General features: G+C 38.5%; 1 protein-coding gene across 2 annotated transcripts in view; it reads left to right on the top strand.

Moving 5' to 3' along the window:
- Positions 1 to 15881, top strand: part of zbbx (zinc finger B-box domain containing) — a 98555-nt gene that overhangs the window by 13204 nt on the left and 69470 nt on the right. For both annotated transcript variants that reach the window (XM_008106076.3, XM_062976736.1), the window contains exon 2: positions 9924 to 10116. The gene's annotated coding sequence lies outside the window, so the exon portion shown is untranslated. The remainder of the gene's footprint in view (positions 1 to 9923; positions 10117 to 15881) is intronic.

The raw sequence follows: 15881 nt of genomic DNA, 5'->3' as shown, positions 1-15881 counted from the left end.
AATATTTATGGCCCTAGATAATGTTAGGTCTTTCTGTTCCACTGTATACAAGAGAGATAGGAATTTACACTTAAATTGTCTTTAGTTTTTTCTGTCAAAGAGTATTGGTGCCTCACAAAACTACAACTCCTATGATTCCATAGTGTTGAGCTATGACAGTTAAAGTGGTGTCAAACAGCATTTATTCTACAGTGGAGGTGCACTCTAAACAATTCCTCATAAGACTTGGGTTTCTAGATCTTTGAGTATCTGGACACATCCCATCTTCTCAATATCTTTCTAACTGAAGATATTGACTTAACACAACTAAACACATTTTTCTAGAATCAATTGTTCATGGTGAATCAACAGTTGTGTAAATTCTAGTTATGATTCAATGGGTATACTTCCAGTTGAGGTTATCAGTTGTGGAATGGTTGCCATACTACTTGGTTTGACTGAGTGATACTGTTGTAGTTTTTGTCATTATTATTTGTAGCATACTTTTTTTCTTGGGACTGAAGCACAGGGCTAGCATTCTGCTATATTATTTTGAAATGGACAAAAGTAAAAAAGAGCAATGCCTTGCACTTTGTTCAATGCAATACCTTTCTATACAGAAAAAAATTGCCTAGATAAAACTACCCAAGAAACCTTGTATAGTTAATAATTATAAATTGTTGTAGCATGTATTCAAGTAGTTTTCAATGTATGGCAATGCTAAGGTGAATCTATCACGGGGTATTCTCAACATATAGTTGTGTGAACCTGGCCTTTGCAGGATGGTTACAAATCAGTGATCGGCACCTCCGTCTGTCAGTTGGTGGCTTCACTATTTATTTTATAAGCAGTTATCAAAGCAGGACTTCTACCATATAATTTGCCAGATTGGTGTCTGATAGAACTCAAACCCATACCACTCAGCTGCTGGAGGAGCTGACTAGACAGCAGAAGAGACTGGAAGCAAAATCATATTTTGAACTTCCCTTCATCAAGCTGCAGTAACATTTCATCCGTGACTTTGCTGAGTTTATATTCATTTGAAGAAATTATAATAAATTAACTCAAAAATGCACAAGTTTCTCTATGTACGTTGGGAGGAAAACTGGATGCATTATTTAATATACTGGTTCTACTAAGCTACACAAGGGCTGGTTCTTAATTGGATTGTTCTTTTCAACAAGGAAAAAAAACTCATTTAACTTACACAAATGTTCGCACAAAATTCACCCTGGGTTTAGCCGTACGAATCCATAGATTCAACCATCCATGGCATTGGCAGTTAAATTGGTGTCAAATTGCATTAACTTTACAGTGTAGATGCCACAAGAAAAGGAGAAAGAAGGCATCATTCACACTGCAAAATTATAGCAGTATTTATTCCACTTTACATGCCATGGTTGCATCCTATTTAATTTTAAGACTAGTAGTTTCATGAGTCATTAGAGTGCTTTGTCTAATAATTCTAAATGCTGTTCCTTAAACTGCCAGTCCCAGGATTCCACAGAATCTACTAATGTTAATTAAAGTGGAATAAAATTGCTATTATTTTGTAATGTGAAAGGCCCAGGGGGGAGAAGAGAGTTTGCTATTCTCTTATGGCTCAGAATTTGAAAGAAACCCAACTGAGAGTATGCTGGCGCCAAAAATGGTCGGAAATAATCTAAGACAAAAGAAGTCTTACCTGGATTTATTTTATTTTTTAAGAGATAGAACTATAGCAACTAATAACACAAACTCCTGATACATTCTTCCTGTCTGGAGGAGACTGATAACTGTGCACGAGCCTGCAGTTTTTTCTCCCATAAAAGAATATTTGCATGTGAGAACCCCTCTTTGGCTCAGTGAGATTGCTTTTATTTCTCCAGAGCCAATTTTTCATCATTATGGCAAAAAGGCTGCCGGTATGACATATACATATCAGACAGCAGCTTGCATTCCTGCAAACCTTTGCCCTTTTCAAGCAAAAGGCTGTGTGTGTGTCTATGTGTTTGTGTTTAGACACCAATCAAAATTGCATTAAAACTCATTTTCAGAAACATACTTCGACATGAAAATACGCTTTGGGGGAAAAGCATAGAATCCCCACTTATTTGAGAGCACAGAAAGAAAAACCAGATGACAAAATTTCTAAGTCTTGCAAAACCTGGAATGTTTTTAACTTAGAGCACAACTCCACCAAATGGCTTTTATTTGAATTTCAGGGTTTTTCCTTTTTTGCTGAACTCATATGTCCAAAAGCAAACGTAAATAGAAAACAACAAGCATAATTATTTTCTAGCCATTTTAACTGCCAATACAGTTTGATTCCCCTTCACTCACAGAATACAGAAAGAGAAGTCAAGAAGGGTTAAGCATGGTGCTTGTAGTCCTCCTTTTTGCTATCAAAAACACAGCCGTATTGCCTATATTTATGCAAATCTGGATCATTTTATATTTTCCTTGGATTGTGGGTGCATCTACACTGTAGAATTAATGCAGTGTGACACCACTTTAACTGCCATGGCTCAAAACTATGGAATCATGGGAGTCGTAGTTTGGTGAGGCACCAGTACTCTTTAGTAAAGAAGACTAAAGCTATTGCAAAACTACAGCTGCTGTGATTCCATAGCAAAAAGCTATGCCATATTCTGCTAAGTGTTGTAGAACTGCATTAATTCTACAGTGCAGATGCATCTTGAAACTCTAGTAAAACTAACCTGACAAGACAAAGTCCTCCATCTACACTGCCACATAATGCAGCTGAATGCAGTTAAACTGCATTACCTGAATCTACATCAGTGGTTCTCCACCTGTGGGTCCCCAGATGTTTTGGCTTTAAACTCCCAGAAATCCTAACAGCTGGTAAATTGGCTGGGATTTCTGGGAGTTGTAAACCAAAACATCTGGGGACCCACAGGTTGAGAACCACTGGTTTACATTGATAATATAATGCAGTTTCAAACTGCATTATATGGCAGTAGATGGGGCCAAAATTACAAATAAAAACACTAAAGATCAACAAATTCAAAACTATTTCCATATTTTAACAGAATAAAAGAAGCACAGCACATGAAAAAGCCCCTTTCTTATAAAACAACCAAATCCCTTAAAACTGCTTGAATAAAAAGATCTTCACCTGTTGACAATAAGAAAGCAAAGTTGGATCCAGCTTAGCCTCCCTAGGAAGGGAATTCCAGAACGGGGTCCATCCATAGAGAAGGCTATTGCCTACATTTCCATCGAGTTTTTCTGTGAAGATGGTGGGACTTTGCAAAGTGACCCTGAAAATCTTATAACTTGGCCAAATATTACATGGGGTGCCCTTGGAGAAGACTCAAAAGCTGCAACTAGTGCTAAATGTGATTACATGACTGCTGACTACATAGAATACCATACAGATGGCATATAATGCATTTCTGATCTGAATTCAAAATATTTTAATTACTTTTGAAGCACTTGGATCTCAATACTTGTTTCTGCATGAGGATTGAGGTCTACTGAGGTGCAGTACCCAACTAATAATGTCAACACACTTTGTTGGTACATAGAAGAGGACCTTCTCAGGCATGACATTTCAGTGGCCTTACCCTTGGTGCCAACATTCATTTCATTTAGACACCAAGTGACAACCTGGCAGTTATTATGTTTCTCCCTGTTGAAATTAATTAATCTGGAGTATATCAACAAATTCGGTGTCATTGACAAATTTGATAACCATGTCCTCTATTCTATCATTCCAGTCATTGATAAAGATGTTGAATAGCACTGGACCCAAGACAGAAACTTGTGGCACCCCACTGATCACTTCTCTTCAGAATGAAGAAGATCCACCGATAAGTACTTGAATGGTTAAGCAATTACTAATCCACCCAACATTATGGTAGCCCACTTTTTACTAGCGTGCTTGCAAGAATATAATTATAATCATAAAACTTTATTTATATCCCGCTCCCTTCCCTCAAAGGGACTCCAGTTTACAACATTATAGGGAAACTTGGTGAAGGCCTTACTGAGTGGTTGGGCCAACAGCAAAGGGTAGGGCAAAAGTAAGTTGGGATGAAGAAAGGTGTAATTTTCACCAATTTGAATCATTCCTTAGCAAGTTCAGCACAGTTCTAGGCGCATTTGCTTAGAAGCAAGCTATAGGTTGCAAACTATAGTTCAGCTCCATAAAACAGAACCTATGCCTTTGAATAGTTTCTGGCTTCTGATCTCTGGTTGGTGCTTCTAGCAAAATAACTTTGTGGTGAGATTGGGAACTCTTCTAGTTTGCATTCAGTCAAGAAATGTAGATCTCTTCAAATACCATGCATATAGTGCCAAGTGGCCCATGTTCAATGATGGAAAAATGGTATCATTTGATTTCTCCCATTCAACATATGGGAAAAAATGGATTTTTAAAATATTTGGTCCATTTATCTACCCCTCTGATTGTAGTGATCATTTTGCTTCTGGTATCCATCAAAGTTGAGTTGCATTTCTGGTTAAAAACAGTGAGCCTTACAATGGCAAATTTTCTGTAAAAGCTCAGTTCATCCTATCTCCCTCAAGCAATGAAATGATAAATACAATACAATGATAAATACTATAGTCTGCTGGAAAAATGGCCATGCCTCACCTTGAAGAAAATAACATTTTTTAAGAGCAACGAGTCCCATGTTTAAAAATGAACATCTTTATCTTGCGTGGTTTTGCTGTCAGTTCATTTTGTAGCTTAAGGCTATGTCAGGATTACACACAGAAGATGTGGGGATTGCTTTCGCCGTGACTAATGTGCCTGATGGTAAATACCCTTTAATGGCTGGGATAATAAGGCTGCCATTTTTTCTGTCCTTGCTCTATAGTACCATTCATAGCAACCGACAGACATTTAGCAAGTGAAATATATCCTAATTTAAAGCTACTTGGGAGGGAAGCTTTATTTATCTGCTTAGGCTTGTCAGGTGTATAAAGGAGACACTGACTTTCTCAGGATGAGTAAAAGACAATTTTATTTCTCAAATGAGCCCAATGTGCTGTAGTCAGAAAACAGAGTTATGGCCTTCTTCAAGGGCTAATCAAAGAGAAAGAGGGACGGGATAATACGTATGTAAGGCGTATGCGTGTGTATGTCCTTTCTATATCAGTTTATTGGAGGTATCTAATGCTTTTACAGTCCTTCAGCAAGGGAGGGAAATTGTAAAGAAAATAACAGTCTAGTTTGCTGTAATGCAGGGGTCGACAACTGCACTGGATCTAGAGGCTTATTTTGGTATCACCAAGGAATATGAAGGCTATGGACTGCATTTTACTCTATGCCAGGGGTCCCCAAACTAAGGCCCGGGGGCCGGATGCGGCCCTTCAAGGCCATTTACCTGGCCCCTGCCTTCAGTTTTAGACTTAGGCTCGCCCAAAGTCTGAAATGACTTGAAGGCACAACAACAACAACAATCCTGATTAACTTGACTATCTCATTGGCCAGAAGCAGGCCCACACTTCCCACTAAAATCCTGATAAGTTTACAGTATGTTGGTTAAAATTATTTTTATTTTTAAATATGGTACTGTTTTTCCATTTACCAATATTGTAAATGAATGATATGATAATAATATAATATATTGTAATAAAAACATAATGTATACATATAACATTGATAATAAATATTATAATGTAATACAATATAATATTTATTTATTTATTTATTTATTACAGTATTTCTACCCCCGCCCTTCTCACCCAATAGGGGACTCAGGGTGGTTAATAATAATAATAATACAATATAATAATATTGTATAATATAATAATATTAATTATATATTATATATTAAATGTAATATTACTAATAATATTACGTTATAGTGATATAGTGCAATATAGTAATATATAATGCTAATATTGTGCTATGCCATTAATATAATATATTGTATGTACATACAACTTGTAAGCCGCTCTGAGTCCCCTTCGGGGTGAGAGAGGGTGGGGTAGAAATGTAATAAATAAATAAGTAATTGTTGGAGTTTTTTTTGTTTTTTTTTTTTTGCACTACAAATAAGACATGTGCAGTGAGCATAGGAATTTGCTCGTTTTTTTTTTCAAATGATAATTTGGGCCCTCAACAATCTGAGGGACCATGAACTGGCCCTCCACTTAAAAAGTTTGAGGACCCCTGCTCTATGCAATGGTGAACCAGTTCTCAGTATTCCTTGCCTCTGAAAACCTAAGAAACCATGCCCTCCAACATTTCAGGATGCATCTAAACTGTAGAATTAATGCAGTTAGACACCACTTTTACTGCCATGATGCAATATTGCAAAATCTTGGGATTTGTAGTTTGGGGAAGCACCTGCCACCTTGGGCAGAGAAGGCTCAACAATTGTAAAACTACAATTCCTATGATTCCCTAGAATTGAGCCATTGAACTGCATAAATTCTAAGTGTAGATACATTCTTCATATGTTAACTGGGACACAGTGGGTGAACCAGCATCAATGTGGTCAAGATGGAAAAAGCTGTTGATGAGAGAGAACAGAAAATGCTTGGAAAATGTGCAGCATTTTGCATTTTTCCAAGTCTTCTGGGAAAGGTAAGAAATTTGCCCTCTCCATCCCACTATGTTTACAGTTTGAATTTAGTTTGACGCAACTGAAGCCAGCTGGGAAAGAGGGAAAATACAGAGAAACTTGTAGGACATTTTAATAGGAGCTTAAAAGATGATATTGTAAAGGGTTGATTAGGACTGTATCTGCTGGATAAGGACAGTTGCTGAATTTGTTACAAATGGCACAAGAATAAATCCAAAAGCTAAGGCAGTAGTGCTTCCTTGGAAGAAATAGTACTTTTAAAATTACACTATTCCAGCTGTGGAATTCCCTTCCCAGCAAAATCAGATCAGCTCCCTCCCTCCTGACCTTTAGAAAGAAATTAATAACTTGGCTGTGGGACCAAGCCTTCACAGAGTAACAGTTCAATAAGTGGATATGAAATACGTGCCATTACAATTGGAATGCCTCCTGGACTGACTTTGGATTTGTGTGGTTTTAATAATTGGTTTTAATGCATATATGTGTTTTCAATTTTATGATTTAATGAATATGCTTATTGTTTTTATATGTTTGTTAATATGGTATTAAATTGTTGCCAATTTGTAAGCTGCCCCAAAAACTTTGGAGGCTTAGCGGGGGGTTGAACTGGATGGCCCATGAGGTCTCTTCCAACTCTACTATTCTATGATTCTATGATTCTCTATGCTCTGAGTCCCCTTCAGGGTGCGAAGGATGGGGTATAAATATAGTAAACAAATAAATAAATGTTATACGATTTTTTCCCTGGATTATAAATGTCATTTTCTAATCAGTTCTATCATAAAAACATGGAAAATGTTTATTGAAATCCAAAGGTTTTGTTTTTGTGGGACATCCTGCAGCACTGTTTGCTCTAGTTTTTCAATGAATTTCTCATTGAGTCTCAACCAATTTGTGACAGCCACAAAAACAGTATAACAACTACTTTTAAATTAAGTAGCACAGAATTAAACAGGAAATAATACTTTCAAACCAGGAACAGAATATTTTTCAAATTTTGTTACTCACTATCATCAGTGTCACAAGGGAGATTATTTATGCAAACTGAAAGAGGTCTGCAGAAAAATGGTAATCATATTTCATAGGGCTGGTCTGAACTTAAGATCTTTAGAAATTCGATAAGTCGGTGAGTACCACAAAGAATGTGCCAATGGATCAGCATAGCCTAACATCTGGCATAAATCTGCCCACACAAAGCAGTTGAATATAGCACTTAATGTGACATGTAGAATAATCACAGGATGTCTTAAATCTACACCTGCTGACAGACTTTATAAGCTAGCTGCATAGCCCCCCAGATGTGCGACAAAAAGTTGTTGCCAATTGTGAGAGACATAAAGTTGAACACTGTGAAAGCCACCCACTGTATGGTTATCAGCCTCTTCCCAGTAGACTTAAATCAAGGAAAGGTTTTATGAGAACCACTACTCCTCTAAATGTTTCTCCAGCAACAGCAAGAATATCCCCGTGGGCAGCAAAATCAGGCAATTCCAACTAGAAGGACCCCAATGAGGGTCTTCCTCCAGGAGCAAAAAAAGCATGAGCAACTTGGAAGTCCCTGAACATACTTAGAGTGGAGTTGGCAAATCAAAAGACAACCTCGCAAAATGTCACTGTTACTGTTATTATTTATTCGTTCAGTCGCTTCCGACTCTTCGTGACCTCATGGACCAGCCCACACCAGAGCTCCCTGTTGGCCGTCACCGCCCCCAGTTCCTTCAAGGTCAAGCCAGTCTCTTCAAGGATACCGTCCATCCATCCTGCCCCTTGGTCGACCCCTCTTCCTTTTTCCTTCCATTTTCCCCAGCATCGTGATCTTTTCCAAGCTTTCCTGTCTCCTCATGATGTGGCCAAAATACTTCATCTTTGCCTCTAATATCCTTCCCTCCAGTGAGCATCCAGGCATTATTTACTGGAGGATGGACTGGTTGGATCTTTGTGCAGTCCAAGGTAATCTCAGAATTTTCCTCCTACACCACACTTCAAAATGGTACTACCTAGAAGAATCCTAGGTGACTGTGGAGCAGAACAAACAAATCAGCATCTGTTTGCTTGCCCACAATGCTTTGCCTCATGCACAGAGGAAGAACTGTTTAAAGCTACAGACAATGCGGTCGCTGTTGCCTGTTTTTGGTCTAAAATTATTTAGCTGCTTATGCTCCCTTTATTTTTATCAATTTTAAACTTATTTATTTATGCAGTGCTTTTGAAATGAAATAAATAAAAAATGAATAAAATAACATCTATGCCAACTCATCTGTTAAGTAATAGGCAGGGTATATTGAATCTATCTTTAGCAGTGTGTCAGAGGATTAAGAGGGATAGTCTCCGCCAAATTGAGGTGCATATATGCATACATTGATAATTTATATACATATAAATGCATGGATGATATATATGAATATAAGTGCACATGTTATATGCTTATCAATAGAAAATGTATATGAATGTCTATTGGGCCCCTGATGGCACAGTGTGTTAAAGCGTTGAGCTTGTGGACCAAAAAGGTGCCAGGTTCAAATCCCGGAAGAGGAATGAGCACCCGCTGTTAGCCCCAGCTCCTTCCAACCTAGCAGTTCAAAAACATACAAATGTGAGTAGATCAATAGGTGCCGCTCCGGTGGGAAGGTAACAGTGCTCCATGCAGTCATGCCGGCCACATGACCTGGAGATGTCTATGGACAACGCTGGCTCTTCGGCATAGAAATGGAGAGGAGCACCAACCCACAGAGTCGATCACGACTGGACTTAACGTCAGGGGAAAACCTTTACCTTTTACCATTGAATCTATCTTTAGCAGTGGGTCAGAGGATTAATAGGGATAGTCTCTGCCAAATTGGGGTGCATATATGCACACGTGGATAATGTATATACATATACGTAAATGTATGGATGATATATATGAATTTAAATGCACATGCGGTATATACTTATCAACAGAAAATTTGTATGAATGCATATGGATTACTTAAGTATATAAATGTGCATATGGGTCACATATATAAGTGCATACATGTGTGTATGGATAATATATATACTCATAAATACTTGTACAAATACATAGACATAAATGCATATAGCATGCATATAAATCAGGCATGGGCAAACTTGGGCCCTCCAGGTGTTTTGGACTTCAACTCCCACAATTCCTAACAGCCGGTAGGCTGTTAGGAATTGTGGGAGTTGAAGTCCAAAACACCTGGAGGGCCCAAGTTTGCCCATGCCTGATATAAATACATATGTGCGCATTGCTAACTTATATGCCTATAAATACGTATATCTAACTCAAGAGGGAAATGTACACCATGACATTGGAATAGGAATGGCCCACTTTGCGCTCTCTTCCAGCTCAGCTCTGTGCTTGGCTTGCCTCTTATCTCCTCTTCCCCCCACGGTTCTCAGAATGGAACTTCCCAACTTCGGAACCTCGTTTGCATTGAGAGCTCCCCCCTCTTCGCGTGCAAAGTGGAATGAGCCGCAACAGCCCGTTGCCATGGCGACGGCGAGCCGCGTTTGCTGCGCGTCCTGCCGGAAAGAAGAGGCCGCGGAGGCTTGGCACCTTCTTCCCTTCTTTTTCCCAGAGAGTGTGGACGAGGCGAGTGTTTGTGGGGGTAATGTTTGGCATATATATGTCTATAAGTTATCCATACTCACTTATATGTATTAGGCTACCAAAGGGTCCAGGATTGCCAGCAGGAAGAGTCAAAATGCCTATTACTGTTGCTGTTATTGCTATTGCTACTATGTTTTTCTTCTTGTTGTTATATTGTTATTATTATAACACTCTATTATACTCTGTAATAATAATACTTAGTACTATATAAATAAACAAGGCTTCATAACATTACCTGATAGTAATATACAGTAGAGTCTCACTTATCCAAGCTAAACGGGCCGGCAGAAGCTTGGATAAGCGAATATCTTGGATAATAAGGAGGGATTAAGGAAAAGTCTATTAAACATCAAATTAGGTTATGATTTTACAAATTAAGCACCAAAACATCATGTTATACAACAAATTTGACAGAAAAAGTAGTTCAGTATACAGTAATGTTATGTTGTAATTACTGTATTTATGAATTTAGCACCAAAATATCACAATGTATTGGAAACATTGACTACAAAAATGTGTTGGATAATCCAGAATGTTGGATAAGCGAGTGTTGGATCAGTGAGACTACTGTATATAGTAGAATGCTAACAATATTTTATCGCTACAGCTGTTGTTATTATGACTGTTTGTTTATATGGCATCACCAAGGTACATTGGAGTCACTTTTTTTTCTGTGTCAGGAGCAACTTCAGAAACTGCAAGTTGCTTCTGGTGTGAGAAAATTGGCCGTCTGCAAGGACGTTGCCCAGGGGACATTGCCCGGATGTTTGATGTTTTACCATCCTTGTGGGAGGCTTCTCTCATGTCCCTGCATGGGAAGCTGGAGCTGACAGATGAGAGCTCACCCCACTCCCTGGATTTGAACCACAACCTTTCGGTCAGCAGTCTTGCTGGCACAAGGGTTTTTAACCCATTGCCCCACCGGGGTTAAATCCTTGTGCCAGCTGAACTGCTGACCAGAAGGTTGGCAGTTTGAATCTGTGAGACAGGGTGAGCTCCTGTCTGTCAGCTCCAGCTTCTCATGCGGGGACATGAGAGAAGCCTTCCAGCAGGATGGTGACACATTCAGGTGTCTCTTGAGGAAAGTCATTGTATACAACTGATTCTCTCACACCAGAAGCGACTTGCAGTATGTTCTCAATTTGCTTCTGATACGATTTTTAAAAAAACCAAGGTACATGACTCTTTGCAAGAAAAACAACCAAAAACAGTGGATCTTGCCAAAGGCATCTGATCTAAACTACAGGAAAATAATAATAACAACAACAACAACTTATTTATATCCCTCTTTTATCCCTAACGGGACCCAAGGTGGCTCACAAAAATACAATACAAATCAAAGCATATTTAACATAAAATAAGCGTAGGGTTTCCCTTGATATTAAGTCTAGTTGTGTCCAACTCTGTGGGAGATACTCATCTCCATTTCTAAACTGAAGAGCCCACATTGTCCGTAGACACCTCCTAGGTCATGTGGCCGGCATGATTGCATAGAGCACTATTACCTTCCCATTGGAGTGGTACCTATTGATCTACTCACATTTCCATATTTTCAAACTGTTAGTTTGGCAGAAGCTGGGGCTCACAGTGGGAGCTCACCCCATTTCTTGGATTCGAACCGCTGACCTTTCGATTAGCAAATTCAGCAGCTCAGCGGTTTAATCCACTGCACCACAAGAGCTCAGTGGGTTAAAATACAAGATAAGACAAGAATCACAGAAAACATAATAGTGTATAGAAATACAGTCTCGTTTATCCAACCTCCACTTATCCAGTGTTCTGTATTACCCAAAGCAGTCTGCCTTTTAGTAGTCAATGTTTTTGTAGTCAATGTTTTCAATACATTGTGATATTTTAGTGCTAAATTTGTAAATACAGTAATTATTACATAATGTTACTGTGTATTGAACTGCTTTTTCTGTCGATTTGTTGTAAAACATGATGTTTTGGTGCTTAATTTGTAAAATTATAATGTACTTTGAGGTTTAATAGACTTTGCCTTAATGCCTCCTTATTATTCAACATTTTCGCTTATCCAACATTCTGCTGGCCCGTTTATGTTGGATAAGTGAGACTCTGCTGTAAATAATAAGCATTAAAAACACTTCAAACCAATTACAATTATTATGGAAACTCATCAATTAAATAAGATATTTTGCTAAGCTCAGTGCAAATCGATCTTGCTGTCATTAGCAATTGAATTCATTTGCCAAAAGCTTGCTTGAAGAGGTAGGTCTTCAACTGGTTCTTGAAGGTAAAAAGGTAAAGGTTTCCCCTGAAGTTAAGTCCAGTCATGTCTGACTCTGGGGGTTGGTGCTCCTCTCCATTTCTAAGCCAAAGAGCCGGCGTTGTCCGTAGACACCTCCAAGGTCATGTGGCCAGCATGACTTCATGATGCACCGTTACCTTCCCGCCAGAGCGGGACCTATTGATCTACTCACATTTGCATGTTTTCGAACTGCTAGGTTGGCAGGAGCTGGAGCTAACAGCGGATGCTCAAGCCGCTCCCGGGATTTGAACCTGGGACCTTTCGGTCTGCAAGTTCAGCAGCTCAGCGCTTTAACACACTTCGTCACCGGGGCTCTTGAAAGATAACAGGAAAGCTGCAGTTTAATCTCAATGGGGAGGGAGTTCAAAAGGGCTGGGATGGTTACTGAGAAGGCCCTCTCTCTCGTCACCATGAAACATATTTATGATGGTGCCGGCAATGAGAAAAGGGTTTCTTCGGAAAATTTTAAGGATCAGGCAATCTGGTAAGAGCTGATGCAGTCAGATAGATAAGTTAGGATGTCCCTCCATATCTGTCTATGACAGGGGTCCCCAAACTTTTTGAAGAGAGGGCCAGTTCACGGTCCCTCAGACCGTTGGAGGGCCGGACTATAGTTGAGAAAAAAAAAACTATAAACAAATTCCTATGCACACTGCACATCTCTTATTTTGAAGTAAAAAAACCCAAACGGGAACAAATACAGCCTCAACGTTAATAAAAATCATAATCATAATAAAAATAATAAAGACGGTTGGAAGGGACCCCTTGGCCCATTTAGTCCAACCCCCTTCTAACTTTGTGCACCAAAAGCACAAGCAAAGCACCCCTGACAGATGGCCACCCAGCCTCAATGATGTTAATAATAATAATAATAATAATAATAATAATAATAATAATAATAATAATAATAAATCACACAGCCCTAAACGCTTGGTACGAAATCCAGCATATCTATCTCGTTTGCTGTGTTATACTGTGTCTTTGTGTCAATAATAATAATAATAATAATAATAATAATAAAGAGGATTGGAAGAGACCCCTTGCGCCATATAGTCCAGCCCCCTTCTGCCTTTTTGCACCAAAAGCACTAGCAAAGCACCAGCCTCGATAATTAATTATTAATTAAATACTAATTCAAATACTGTTATAAACAAGAAAAACTCTGGAAGGCACTCACCGGGCGAGGGAGGGGCCGGGGGCCGGATAAATGGCTTCGATGGGCCGCATGTGGCCCCCGGGCCTTAGTTTGGGGACCCCTGGTCTATGATATGTTTGTGTATATATGTGTGTGTGTGTGTATAAAATATGTATATCTCCACTCTTTAATAACTAATAGTAGCTAATGGTGATTACTCGAAGGCTAATCCTAAAGGCACCAGATTCCTTCTGATCTTGGAAGCAAAGCAGAGTCATAGTTAAAACCTTCAGTAGGTTAAAAACCACATCTAATAATTAATTCTCTTAGGCCGCAGTCAGGTCTAGGTTCTGTTTCATCAGAAAGAACTGTCTGAGCCACCTCTTGAGTATTCTCTACCTAAGAAAATAAATTACAATTAATCAAATTTAATTAAAATTAAAGCATACCACAAATCAATATTAAACCAGTATTAAATTATAACCACGTTAAAAGCAAATCTCTATAAAAATTAAATTATGTATTATGTGATGTACATGAATGCAGTACTTATAGCCCTTTGTTTAAAGCCTACCTCAATAATAACAACAATAACAATACTCCCCTGCAACTAGAACATTCGTTCTCAACCTGTAGGTCCCCAGATATTTTGTCCTTCAACTCCCAGAAATATTAACAGCTGGTAAACTGGCTGGGATTTCTGGGAATTGTAGGCCAAAATACCTGGAGATCCACAGGTTGAAAACTACTGAACCAAAAGAACAGTAAGGAGGGTGCCATTCAGGTCTCTCCAGGAAAGGAGTCCCAAAGGTGGTGGGAATGAGAGGAAGGTCTCTTCTGTTAATCTCAGGCTGATTTTGGGAGATGTTTGTCAGATGGCCTGGACCTAAGCCACATACAGGCAGTCCCTGAGTTACAAACATTGGACTTACAAATCACTCATTGTTAAGAATGGGGTTGAAACAATAGAAAGTGAGAGAAATCTACCCTTTGGAAGGGAAATTAACTCCTGAAAGAGTTAACATGGGGAAAAGATGTCTCCACTGAAGCATTATCACCAATCCTTGTTTCAAGAACAAGCCAATTTTTCAAAATGTTTTTCTCACGGGGACAGAAAGCGAGGCAAAACCTTCTGAACAAAAGCACAAACAGCAAAACATACACCACAGGGGTATTAACCCTTCCCTATGGTATCCAGAGCTCTCTCTCTCTACACAAACAAATAAATGTCTATGTGGCTGGAGTTACACTTTAAAATGTAGGCTGGACAGTTCTATGTAGCAAAACTCGAACATTTGTACAAAAAGTCAAATTAATTAAGATTTTAGAGGGCTCCAAATCTTAATTCAATTTTCATTATGTTTACTGAAGATATTTGTAATATATACAATAAATGTTAACATAGCCATTGAAGTTTTATTAGATAGTTTTGAAAGAAATTATATAGGGAATAGTATTATAACTTTTGTTGACACTGTTGCCCCCTAGTGGCACAATTGGTTATTTGTTCCTTTAAATGGGCTTTATTGTACTTTAAAATGTTTTCAACATTTCTGCTTATTACCAGGTTAGGAAATACTAACAACCTACGGTTTAAGTTTTGTTAGTGTTTATAGGCAATTAGAATTGGTGGCTTTATTGCTCTACTTTTCTGTGTGAACGAACAGGGTCTGTGGCTCCTGAACATCATGAAATATGAGGTTCTTTTTGGAAGAAGAATTTGTGGAAAATATATTTTAACCCTCTCCCTTCCTCCACTGAAATTAGGTTTTGTTGGAGATGCTTGGTTTGGGCTGCTAGATTAGAGGTGAACTGACATCAATAGTCAAGAGAAAGAAAACCAACCCAGTTTTAACATATTAGTGTTTTTTTTAAAAAATAGGGGGAAATGGCTAATACTTCATTATGGCTATTCGAGTACCTACCTGTTTTCAGAAGGCATGCAAAAACAGATCTGGGGGTCTCCCAAAATTTGACCAGTAGAAACGGATCAAAATTCAGCCGAAATGCACAAGCCTAGTACAGTAGAGTCTCACTTATCCAACATAAATGGGCCGGCAGAACATTGGATAAGCGAATATGTTGGATAATTAGGAGAGATTAAGGAGACGCCTATTAAACACCAAATTAGGCTATGATTTTACAAATTAAGCACCAAAACATCATGTTAGACAACAAATTTGACAGAAAATGTAGTTCAATACGCAGTAATGATATGCAGTAATTACTGTATTTACGAATTTAGCACCAAAATATCACGATATATTGAAAACATTGACTACAAAAATGGGTTGGATAATCCAGAATGTTGGATAAGCGAGTGTTGGATAAGTGAGACTCTAC

The sequence above is a fragment of the Anolis carolinensis genome, chromosome 3, assembly GCF_035594765.1.
Source record: "Anolis carolinensis isolate JA03-04 chromosome 3, rAnoCar3.1.pri, whole genome shotgun sequence".
Classification (NCBI taxonomy): domain Eukaryota; kingdom Metazoa; phylum Chordata; class Lepidosauria; order Squamata; family Dactyloidae; genus Anolis; species Anolis carolinensis.
The sequence above is the reverse complement of the archived record's forward strand: the minus strand, read 5'-3'. Positions and strand labels throughout refer to the sequence as shown.